This window comes from Ranitomeya imitator, chromosome 2, assembly GCF_032444005.1.
Source record: "Ranitomeya imitator isolate aRanImi1 chromosome 2, aRanImi1.pri, whole genome shotgun sequence".
NCBI classification, from domain to species: domain Eukaryota; kingdom Metazoa; phylum Chordata; class Amphibia; order Anura; family Dendrobatidae; genus Ranitomeya; species Ranitomeya imitator.
In genome coordinates, this window is record NC_091283.1 from 404,632,803 (window position 1) to 404,645,790 (window position 12,988).

Genomic DNA, 12,988 nt, shown 5'->3' on the forward strand with positions numbered 1-12,988 from the left:
CTCGGTTAGAATGGAGAAAATGATGGAATGCACCAGTGTGTCTTGGTACTCCCGCATTTTACGCTCCCGGTTCAAAGATTGTTATGAGGCTTTGTAAGTTGTATCAGTAGCGAGGATCTAGGAGGATGTATACCCAATAATCAGCCGTGTTGAGAATGTGGGCGATGCGGCGGTCGTTTCTCAGGCACTGCAGCATGAAATCAACTATGTGCTGCAGACTGCCAAGTGGCCAAGAAACGCTTTCCCCTGCTTAAGGCGTGATCTCTGCCTGCTCTGCATCACCCCACCCTCGCTCTACATACTGACTACTAGAGCATTGTGTAACTCCCTCCTTTGGACAGATGTCTTCCTCCTCCATTGACTCCTCCTCATCCTCCTGGCAAAGTGTCCCCTGCCTAGGCCTTTGTGAGGAACCACGTCACGCAGACTGTCCAGAAGCAGATGGCATTTGTGACTCCTCATCCTCCACCTCTTCCACAACCTCCTCCCTTAGCGCTTGCAGTGTTTTTTCAGGCAGGAAGATAAGGGGGATAGTCATGCTGACTAGGGTTGAGCGAAACGGATCGGTCATTTTCATAAGTCGTCGACTTTTGGCAAAGTCGGGTTTCATGAAACCCGACCCGATCCCTGTGTGGGGTCAGCCACGCCGTCGGCGACCTTCGCGCCAAAGTCGCGTTTCGATGACGCGTTCAGCGCCATTTTTAAGCCAATGAAGGTGGATGCAGAGTGTGGGCAGCGTGATGACATAGTTCCTGGTCCCCACCATCTTAGAGAAGGGCATGGCAGTAATTGGCTTGATTTCTGCGGCGTCACAGGGGCTATAAAGGGGCGTTCCCACCGACCGCTATCTTACTGCTGCTGATCTGAGCATAGGGAGAGGTTGCTGCCGGTTCGTCAGAAGCAGGGATAGCGTTAGGCAGGGTACATTAACCCCCAAACTGCTTGTGCTGTAGCTGTCCAACACCACCTTTTGTTTGCAGGGTCAGTAGAGGCTACATTTTTTTTTCCTCAGGCTGTAGCTCATTGGGCTGCCCTAAAAGGCTCCCTGATAGCTGCATTGCTGTTTGTACGCCGCTGTGCAAACCAACTGCTTTTTTCAAAGCACAAATCCTATTGCTCCTTCCTTTCTGCACAGCTATCTTGTTTGTTTGTCCACACTTTTGACTTTTTTGTGCAGCAGTCCACTCCTTTTTATTGCTGCCTGCCATACTTTGCTGAGATTACTGCAGGGAGATAGTAATTGTAGTACAGTCCTTTTTTTTTTCCGTTATATCTCTTCAAGCCACTTTCTGCCACAGAAAATATACTCTAATACAGTGGCCCAGATTTATTCACTCTTCCCTGAAGAAAAAAAAAAAGGGTGCAGATTAAAATTGGCAAATCTGCATCAGTGGCAGTCCTGTGTGTGGCATCTGTGTCTCATTTTCTGGCACAGAAAACATACAGTCTAACAGTGGGCCTGATTTCTTGCCAATTCTCCCATAAATAAATAAAAAATAGTGGGAGATTAAGATTGGCAATTCTGCCTCAGTGCCACTTTTGTGTGTGGCATCTGTCTCTCATTTTGTGCCACAGAAAACCTAGTGTGTAACACTGGGCCAGATTTTTTGACAATTCTCCCAGGAAAAAAAAATAGTGGGAGATTAAGATTGGCAATTCTGCCTCAGTGCCAGTCCTGTGTGTGGCATCTGTCTCTCATTTTGTGCCACAGAAAACCTAGTGTGTAACACTGGGACTGATTTCTTGAGAATTCTCCCACAATAAAGTAAAACAAGTGGGAGATTAAGATTGGCATTTCTGCCTCAGTGCCAGTCCTGTGTGTGGCATCTGTCTCTCATTTTGTGCCACAGAAAACCTAGTGTGTAACACTGGGCCAGATTTTTTTGACAATTCTCCCAGAAAAAAATAGTGGGAGATTAAGATTGGCATTTCTGCCTCAGTGCCAGTCCTGTGTGTGGCATCTGTCTCTCATTTTGTGCCACAGAAAACCCAGTGTGTAACACTGGGCCTGATTTCTTGACAATTCTCCCACAATAAAGTAAAATAAGTGGGAGATTAAGATTGGCATTTCTGCCTCTGTGCCAGGCCTGTGTGTGGCATCTGTCTCTCATTTTGTGCCACAGAAAACCTAGTGTGTAACACTGGGCCAGATTTTTTGACAATTCTCCCAGAAAAAAAAATAGTGGGAGATTAAGATTGGCATTTCTGCCTCAGTGCCAGTCCTGTGTGTGGCATCTGTCTCTCATTTTGTGCCACAGAAAACCTAGTGTGTAACACTGGGCCTGATTTCTTGACAATTCTCCCACAATAAAGTAAAACAAGTGGGAGATTAAGATTGGCATTTCTGCCTCTGTGCCAGTCCTGTGTGTGGCATCTGTCTCTCATTTTGTGCCACAGAAAACCTAGTGTGTAACACTGGGCCAGATTTTTTGACAATTCTCCCAGAAAAAAAAAATAGTGGGAGATTAAGATTGGCATTTCTGCCCCAGTGCCAGTCCTGTGTGTGGCATCTGTCTCTCATTTTGTGCCACAGAAAACCTAGTGTGTAACACTGGGCCAGATTTTTTGACAATTCTCCCAGAAAAAAAAATAGTGGGAGATTAAGATTGGCATTTCTGCCTCAGTGCTTGTCCTGTCTGCGGCATCTGTCTTTCATTTTATGCCACAGAACATATACTGTATAAGAGTGGGCCACATTTCTTCAATATTCTCCCTGAAAAAATAAAAAAGGGGAGATTTTTATTCGTAGTGTGTGCATCTGCGTCAGTCCTGTTAGTGGCATATCTGTCTGCCACTGAAGCTGTGTACTGTTATACATTGGGCCTGATTTTCCCTGCAGTCTCACCCACCTATAAAGGAATATATAAATCCAACAGAAGTTTGAGTTCACCTTGTAACTGGTTTTACAGTAACAAATGCCATTAGTTTGGTTACGTTTTTCAAACAATGAGGAAGTCTAGTGGAAGAGGTCGTGGCCGTAGGCTGTCATTGCCAGCTGGTAATGATGGTAGTGGTGGTGGAGAATCAGGTGGTCATGGGAAAAGCAATATAGCACCTAAGTCTCGAGATGTTGAGCCAGCTTTGTCGTCTGGCTACACAAGGCCTTGAACGCTCCCTTTTCTGGGAGTAGGAAAAACGCTTTTAAAGCCGGAGCAGCAAGAACAAGTTTTGGCTTTCCTTGCTGACTCTGCCTCTAGCTCTTTCGCCTCCTCTTCTGAAACTGCTAAATGTAAAAGTAGCGCGTCGTCAGTGGATGTTCACGGTCAGGGACAAGTCGCTTCCTTGTCTTCTTCACCAAGAACCACAGAGAAGGATGCGTCAGGCGACACAACGGGTTACTCCATGGAGCGCTTTACACATACCGTTCCTGGGTTAGAAAGTGAAATAGTTAACAGGCCATGCCCATTACAAGTTGAATCGGACATGGAGTGCACAGATGCACAGCCACAGCCAGATTACTATGCTGTTCCTTTGACTCAGACCAGAACATTGCCCTCGCAGTGTACTGATCCAGAATCTGACCCTGATGAGACTATGGTGCCCCGTCACGAACGCTATACCACCGGCTTACACGGTGACACAGACGAAGTTGCACACGAGATAGAAGAGAGGGTCATAGATGACCCAGTTGTTGACCCCGATTGGCAGCCATTGGGGGAACAGGGTGCAGGCGGCAGTAGCTCTGAAGCAGAGGAGGAGGAGCCGCAGCAGGCATCAACATCGCAACAGGTTCCATCTGTCAGGCCCGTATCTGGCCAAAAAACGCGTGGCAAAACCAAAACCAGTTGTAGGACAGCGTGGCCATCCGGTTAAAGAAGCTCAGTCTGCAATGCCTGAAAAGGTATCCGATAGTAGAAAGAGTGCAGTCTGGCATTTTTTTAAACAACATCCAAATGATCAGCACAAAGTCATCTGTCAAAAATGTTCAACTACCTTAAGCAGAGGTCAGAATCTTAAAAGTCTAAATACAAGTTGCATGCGTAGACATTTAACCACCATGCATTTGCAAGCCTGGACTAACTACCAAATGTCCCTTAAGGTTGTAGCACCCTCGGCCAATGAAGCTAGTCAGCAACGCTACATCCCTTCCCTCACTGTAAGCCCACCATTTCCCGCACCACCTGCAGTAAATGTGCAGGTTTCGTCGCCAGGCTAAAGCAGTCAGGGAATCACCAGGTTCGTGGTAGGAAACACTGCATGTAGGGCACCAGCAAGAATACCATCTCCAACCCTCTCTCAGTCTGCAATGTCCACCGGCACCCCCGCTGGTTCCACGATCTGCAGCTCTCCAGTCCAGCTCACCCTACATGAGACTCTCGTTTGGAAAAGGAAGTACTCATCCTCACATCCGCGTACACAGGGTTTGAACGCCCACATTGCTAGAATAATCTCGTTAGAGATGATGCCCTACCGGTTAGTTGAAAGCAAAGCTTTCAAAGCCCTGATGGACTATGCTGTACCACGCTACGAGCTACCCAGTCAACACTTCTTTTCGAGAAAAGCCATCCCAGCCCTCCACCAGCATGTAAAAGACTGCATCGTCCATGCACTCAGGCAATCTGTGAGTACAAAGGTGCACCTGACAACAGATGCATGGACCAGTAGGCATGGCCAGGGACGTTACGTGTCCATCACGCCACACTGGGTTAATGTGGTGGATGCAGGGTCCACAGGGGACAGCAATATTAGGACAGTTCTGCCTAGCCCACGGTCTAGGAAACAGTTGGCTGTAGGCGTTGGCCCCCCTCCTCCTCCTACTCCTCGTCCTCCTGCAGAATCAAGAACTCGTCCACAGACCGCAGTCGCACGAGCACTCCATCCGCAGCTGCCACTGTTGCACACAAGGTGTCCCATTATGGGACAGCTAGTGGCAAGCGTCAGCAGGCTGTATTGGCATTGAAATGTTTGGGCGACACACCGCGGAAGTTCTGTCCGAGTTCTTGCAGCAAGAAACTCAGTCATGGCTGGGCACTGTACATCTTGAGGCAGGCAAGGTAGTGAGTGATAATGGAAGGAATTTTATGGCTGCCATAGCCCTTTCACAACTGAAACACATTCCTTGCCTGGCTCACACCTTAAACCTGGTGGTACAGTGCTTCCTAAAAAGTTATCCCGACCTGCTCATCAAAGTGCGCAGACTTTGCTCGCATATCCGCCGTTTGCCCGTGCACTCCAGCCGTATGCAGAACCATCAGCGGTCTTTGAACCTTCCACAGCATCGCCTAATCATCGACGTTGCAACAAGGTGGAACTCCACACTGCACATGCTTCAGAGACTGTGCGAACAGAGGCGTGCTGTTATGTATTTGTGGGAGGATAAACATACACGGGCAGGCAGTTGGATGGCAGACATGGAGTTGTCAGGTGTGCAGTGGTCGAAGGTACAAGACCTGTGTCAATTCCTTCAGTGTTTTGAGGAATGCACATGGCTGGTTAGTGCAGACAACGCCATAATAAGCATGAGCATCCCCCTAATGCATCTGCTGTTGCAAAGTTTGACGCACATAAAGGAGCAGGCGTCTGCAGCCGAGGAAGAGGGAAGCCTTGATGACAGTCAGCCATTGTCTGGTCAGGGCAGTCTACAGGACGAGGTAGCGGGCGAAGAGGAGGACGAGGAGGATGATGGGGATGAGTATTTTTTGAATGAGGAAGCTTCTCCGGGGCCAATAGAAACTGGTGGCGTTGCAAGGCCGGGTTCAGGCTTTTTGAGGGAGACAAGTGACGTAGATTTGCCAGAAACTGCCCCTCAACCCAGCACAAGCGCAGATTTGACAACTGGAACTTTGGCCCACATGGCGGATTATGCCTTACGTATCCTCAAAAGGGACACACGCATTATTAAAATGATGACCAATGACGATTACTGGTTGGCCTGCCTCCTTGATCCTCGCTATAAAGGCAAATTGCAAAATATCATGCCACATGAGAACCTCGAACAAATATTAGCAACCAAACAAGCAACTCTTGTAGACCATTTGATTCAGGCATTCCCAGCACACAGCGCCGGTGATGGTTCTCACATGAGCTGCAGGGGGCAACAGGGCAAAGGTGTTAGAGGTGCACAAATCAGAAGTGGCGTTGGACAGAGGGGTTTTCTGACCAGGTTGTGGAGTGATTTTGCTATGACCGCAGACAGGACAGGTACTGCAGCATCCATTCAAAGTGACAGGAGACAACATTTGTCCAGTATGGTTACTAACTATTTTTCATCCCTTATCGATGTTCTCCCTCATCTGTCATTCCCATTTGATTACTGGGCATCCAAAATAGACACCTGGCCTGAATTGGCAGAATATGCATTGCAGGAGCTTGCTTGCCCAGCAGCTAGTGTGTTATCAGAAAGAGTATTCAGTGCTGCTGGTTCAATATTGACCGAAAAAAGGACTCGTCTTGCTACCCAAAATGTTGATGATCTAACCTTCATTAAAATGAACCACTCATGGATTTCAAATTATTTTGCCCCACCTTTCCCGGCTGACACCTAGCTTTCCTATAAAAAGGTCTTGCTTGTGGACTGGTCTTACTGACTGTTCCAATCTCTTAATTTGCAGCTGCTGTTTGTCCAGCATACGACATGTTTACACCTCCCTAAATGGACTAACTCCCCCCACGGGGCCGTGGTCTCGCCACTTGGCGCAAGCACCCGTGAGAGTGCCGTTTGTCTGAAGAGGTGGGTGTGCCCGCTTTTGGTCAACCGCACTGCCACTGGGTCCCTCATAGTACAATAAAGTGTCTCTGGCGGTGGTGGCGCGCACCCAACGTCAGACACACCGTTGCAACATGAGGGGCCCTGGGGCTGTACCACCGGCCACAAGAGAGTTCCCCCCCAGCTCAAACAGTGCTCTACCACTTGCAAAATTATCTCTCACAGCTCCACCAAAGTTTAGTCTATGCGCTGACATCCTTCAATGCCTGGCACTGACAATACCAATTTGTTGACATGTATGATGCTAGTTAAAATAGTCAGGGTCAGTGTCCTATATTGAAAATACAGTAAATACTTAGCGCCAAATTACTATGTCTGAAACTCAGCAGAGGAGCCCACCCCTGTACCTAAGTATGCCACCCTTTTTTTTTTGTTTTGTTGTTTTGCGAGACATTAACATCTATTTCTTTTTTGGGAGTAGACACTCCTTCCAATCGTCCTCCGCTGACCACACCAATGCTGCCTGTGTACCCCTGCCACATAATCGAAGCTGCTTTGAGCCTATTTTTTTAATTTTAGGCCTACTAAGTCTGTCTGCGATCCCTCCTTTAAATTGTCTTCCGCTGACCACACCAATGCTGCCTGTGTACCCCTGCAAGATAATTCAAACTGCATTGAGCCTAATTTTTTTATTTTAGGCCTACTAAGTCTGTCTGCGGTCCCTCCTTCAAATTGTCCTCCGCTGACCACACCAATGCTGCCTGTGTACCCCTGCAAGATAATTCAAACTGCTTTGAGCCTATTTTTTAAAATTTTAGGCCTACTAAGTCTGTCTGCGGTCCCTCCTTCCAATTGTCCTCCGCTGAGCACACCAATGCCGACCGTGTACCCATGTAACCTTTTTTCAACCTGCAGTGGGCCAACTTTGTGGTGTAAGGCCTACTAGCAGTGTCTGTCTGCGCCACTTAATACAGCTGTCCTCCTCTTAAAAAAACAAACAAAACACAATTGTCTGGTTTTCAGCCTGTCGGAATTATAAAACTGCATTGGGGCCACAAGTTTCGTTGTGGTCTACAAACTGAGTCTTCCGCTCCAAGGTGTTCTCCAGGTTGCCACATAATCGAAGCTGCATAGAGCCTATTTTGTTATTTTAGGCCTACTAAGTCTGTCTGTGGTCCCTCCTTCCAATAGTCCTCCACTGACCACACCAATGCTGCGTGTGTACCCCCTGGAACCTATTTAAAAGTGCATAGAGCCTACTTTTTTTTATTTTAGGCCTACTAAGTCTTTCTGCGGTCCCTCCTTCCAATTGTCCTCCACTGAGCACACCAATGCAGACCATGTACCCATGTAACCTTTTTTAAACCTGCGTCGAGCCAACTTTGTGGTGTAAGGCCTACTAGCAGTGTCTGTTTGTGCCACTCAATACAGCTGTCCTCTTAAAAAAAGGACCTGCATTTGTCAGGTTTTCAGCCTATCGGAATTTTAAAACTGCAGTGGGGCACTGGGGCTACAAGTTTGGTTGGGGCCTACTAACAGTGTCTGCCGCTTCAAGGTGTTCTACTGGTTTCCTGTCCTGAACTTCGATCTTCAGGCTCTCGTTAACTAGTTGTTAATATTACACTGCATTTGGCCTATTAGTGTGGTTGGGGCCTACTAACTGTGTATGCCACTCCGTGCTGTTCTCCTGGTTTCCTGTCCTGAACTTCCATTTTCAGGCTCTCGTTAAGTAGTTGTTAATGTTACACTGCATTTGGCCTACTAGTTGGGTTGGGGCCTACTAACGGTGTCTGCTGCTCCTTGCTGTTCTCCTCCACTGAACAAAGCTGTGTCGCCTGTTTACTACTGTTGCCAATTTTGAACTGCATTTAGACTACTTACTGATTTGGGCCTACTCTCTGTGTCAGCCTCTCATTACAGTTGTCCACTGAACAAAGCAATGCCACCTGGTTAGTCCTGTTACCAATTTTGAAATGTATTTAGCCCACTTTATTATTTGGGCCTAGATCTGTGTTTCCTCCTCATCCTGCCCATTGCACAGCCAGTGCTAGATGACACTGCTGGTACATTGACCCAGACCGCTACATTCCCCTTGCACACTACACAGCCAGATTCTGACCCTGCTGAAATTGAGGTTCCCCTTCCCGCATACTATACCACCTTACACGGGGACAAATAGGAAGGTGCAGATGAAAGTGCAGGTTCCTTCATCAGGTGGAGGGGGCCCACTCGTTCGCATTGCCACTGGCACAGGGCCCCACATAGTACGCAAAAGTGTCGCTGCCGGTGGGAGGCGCCCCCGCCGTGCAAACACACTGCCGTACTTTGAGGGGCCCTGTGCCAGTGGCAATGCGAACGAGTGGGCCCCCCATGCTTGCTCTGGATCGCAGCACTTGCAAAGTTGAAATACTTACCTCTCCCTGCTCCACTGCCGTGACGTGGTCCACGTTTCCTGGGCCCACTAAATACTTGACCCAGCCATACCCCCCACAAATTTTGCTAAATTACCCACAATGTCCAATGCCTAACTATTATTATAAGGTAAATTAACCCCTTCCCGACCTTTGATGCATACGCTGCGTCATGAAAGTCTGTGCCATTCCGACCCATGACGCAGCATATGCGTCATGGAAAGATCGCGTCCCTGCAGATCGGGTGAAAGGGTTAACTCCCATTTCACCCGATCTGCAGGGACAGGGGGAGTGGTAGTTTAGCCCAGGGGGGGTGGCTTCACCCCCTCGTGGCTATGATCGCTCTGATTGGTGGTTGAAAGTGAAACTGCCAATCAGAGCGATTTGTAATATTTCACCTAAAAAAATGGTGAAATATTACAATCCAGCCATGGCCGATGCTGCAATATCATCGGCCATGGCTGGACACACTAATGTGAACCCACCCCACCCCACCGATCGCCCCCCCAGCCCCCTGATCTGTGGTCTGCTCCCCTCGGTCCTGTGCTCCGCTCCCCCGTCCTCCTGCCCGCTTCCCCCCGTGCTCCAATCAAACCCCCCCGCACTCCGATCCCCCCCCGCACAGCGATCCCCCCCCGCACAGCGATTCCCCCCCGCACAGCGATTCCCTCCCCGTGCTCCGATCCACCCGCCCGCACAGCGATCCCCCACTCCGTGCTCCAATCCACCCCCCCGTGTTCCGATCCACCCCCGTGCTCCGACGCCCCCCCCCCCCGTGCCCTGATCTCCCCCCCCTTATACTTACCTGGCCTCCCGGGGACCGTCTGTCTTCTTTCCTGGGCGCCGCCATCTTCCAAAATGGCGGGCGCATGTGCAGTGCGCCCGCCGAATCTGCCGGCCGAATCTGCCGGCCGGATCTGCCGGCCGGCAGATTCGTTCCAGAGTGAATTTTGATCACTGAGATAGGTTATATCTCAGTGATCAAAATTTAAAAAAAAAGTAAATGACCACCCCCCCCCTTTGTTACCCCCATAGGTAGGGACAATAAAAAAAATAAAAAAAATTTTTTTTCCACTAAGGTTGGGGTAAGAACTAGGGTTAGGGTTAGGGGTAGGGTTAGGGTTAGGGGTAGGGTTAGGGGTAGGGTTAGGGGTAGGGTTAGGGTTAGGGGTAGGGTTAGGGGTAGGGTTAGGGTTAGGGGTAGGGTTAGGGGTGGGGTTAGGGTTAGGGTTTCGGTATGTGCACACGTATTCTGGTCCTCTGCGGATTTTTCCGCTGCGGATTTGATAAATCCGCAGTGCTAAACCGCTGCAGATTTATGGCGGATTTACCATGTTTTTTCTGCGCATTTCACTGCGGTATTACAATTGCGATTTTCTATTTGAGCAGTTGTAAAACCGCTGCGGAATCCTCAGAAAGAAGTGACATGCTGCGGAATGTAAACCGCTGCGTTTCCGTGCAGTTTTTCTGCAGCATGTGTACAGCGATTTTTGTTTTCCATAGGTTTGCATTGAACTGTAAACTCATGGGAAACTGCTGCGGATCCGCAGCGGTTTCCGCAGCGTGTGCACATACCTTTAGAATTAGGCTATGTGCACACGGTGCGGATTGGCCGCTGCGGATCCGCAGCAGAGTTCCATCAGGTTTACAGTACCATGTAAACATATGGAAAGCCAAATCCGCTGTGCCCATGGTGCGGAAAATACCGCGCGGGAACGCTGCGTTGTATTTTCCGCAGCATGTCAATTCTTTGTGCGGATTCCACAGAGTTTTACACCTGTTCCTCAATAGGAATCCGCAGGTGAAATCCGGACAAAAAACACTGGAAATCCGCGGTAAATCCGCAGGTAAAACGCAGTGCCTTTTACCCGCGGCTTTTTCAAAAATGGTGCTGAAAAATCTCATACGAATCCGCAACGTTGGCACATAGCCTTAGGCTAGGGTTGGGTTGGAATTAGTGTTGTGGTTAGGGTTAGGGGTGTGTTGGGGTTAGGGTTGTGATTAGGGTTACGGCTACAGTTGGGATAAGGGTTAGGGGTGTGTTGGAGTTAGAATTGAGGGGTTTCCACTGTTTAGGCACATCAGGGGGTCTCCAAACGCAACATGGCGCCACCATTGATTCCAGCCAATCTTGTATTCAAAAAGTCAAATGGTGCTCCCTCACTTCCGAGCCCCAACGTGCACCCAAACAGTGGTTTACCCACACATATGGGGTACCAGCATACTCAGGACAAACTGCGCAACAATTACTGGGGTCCAATTTATCCTGTTACCCTTGTGAAAATAATGAAATGCTTGCTAAAACATCATTTTTGAGGAAAGAAAAATGATTTTTTATTTTCACGGCTCTGCGTTGTAAATGTCAGTGAAGCACTTGGGGGTTCAAAGTGCTCACCACATATCTAGATAAGTTCCTTGGGGGGTCTAGTTTCTAAAATGGGGTCACTTGTGGGGGGTTTCTACTGTTTAGGCACACCAGGGGCTCTGCAAACGCAATGTGACGCCCGCAGACCATTCCATCAAAGTCTGCATTTCAAAAGTCACTACTTCCCTTCTGAGCCCCGACGTGTGCCCAAACAGTGGTTTACCCCCACACATGGGGTATCAGCGTACTCAGGAGAAACTGGACAACAACTTTTGGGGTCCAATTTCTCCTGTAACCCTTGGGAAAATTAAAAATTCTGGGCTAAATAATTATTTTTGAGGAAAGAAAACGTATTATTTTCACGGCTCTGCATTATAAACTTCTATGAAGCACTTGGGGGTTCAAAGTGCTCACCACACATCTAGATAAGTTCCTTTCGGGGTCTAGTTTCCAAAATGGGGTCACTTGTGGGGGGTTTCTACTGTTAAGCCACATCAGGGGCTCTGCAAACGCAACGTGACGCCCACAGAGCATTCCATCAAAGTCTGCATTTCAAAACGTCACTACTTCACTTCCGAGCCTCGGCATGGGCCCAAACAGTGGTTTACCCCCACATATGGGGTATCAGCGTACTCAGGAGAAACTTGACAACAACTTTTGGGATCCAATTTCTCCTGTTACCCTTGGGAAAATAAAAAATTCTGGGCTAAATAATTATTTTTGAGGAAAGAAAACGTATTTATTATTTTCACGGCTCTGCATTATAAACTTCTATGATGCACTTGGGGGTTCAAAGTGCTCACCACACATCTAGATAAGTTCATTTCGGGGTCTAGTTTCCAAAATGGGGTCACTTGTGGGGGGTTTCTACTGTTAAGTCACATCAGGGGCTCTGCAAACGCAACGTGACGCCCACAGAGCATTCCATCAAAGTCTGCATTTCAAAATGTCACTACTTCACTTCCGAGCCCCGGCATGTGCCCAAACAGTGGTTTACCCCCACATATGGGGTATCAGCGTACTCAGGAGAAACTGGACAACAACTTTTGGGGTCAAATTTCTCCTGTTACCCTTTGTAAAATAAAAAATTGCAGGCTAAAAGATCATTTTTGAGAAAATAATTTTTTTATTTTATTTTCATGGCTCTGCGTTATAAACTTCTGTGAAGCACCTGGGGGTTCAAAGTCCTCACCACACATCTAGATTAGTTCCTTTGGGGGTCTAGTTTCCAAAATGGGGTCATTTCTGGGGAATCTCCAATGTTCAGGCACACAGGGGCTCTCCAAACCTGACATGGTGTCCGCTAATGATTGGAGCTAATTTTCCATTTAAAAAGCCAAATGGCGTGCCATCCCTTCCGAGCCCTGCCGTGCGCCCAAACAGTGGTTTACCCCCACATATGGGGTATCAGCGTACTCAGGACAAACTGGACAACAATATTTGGGGTCCAATTTCTCCTATTATCCTTGGCAAAATAGGAAATTCCAGGCTAAAAAATCATTTTTGAGGAAAGAAAAATTATTTTTTATTTTCATGGCTCTGCGTTATAAACTTCTGTGAAGCACC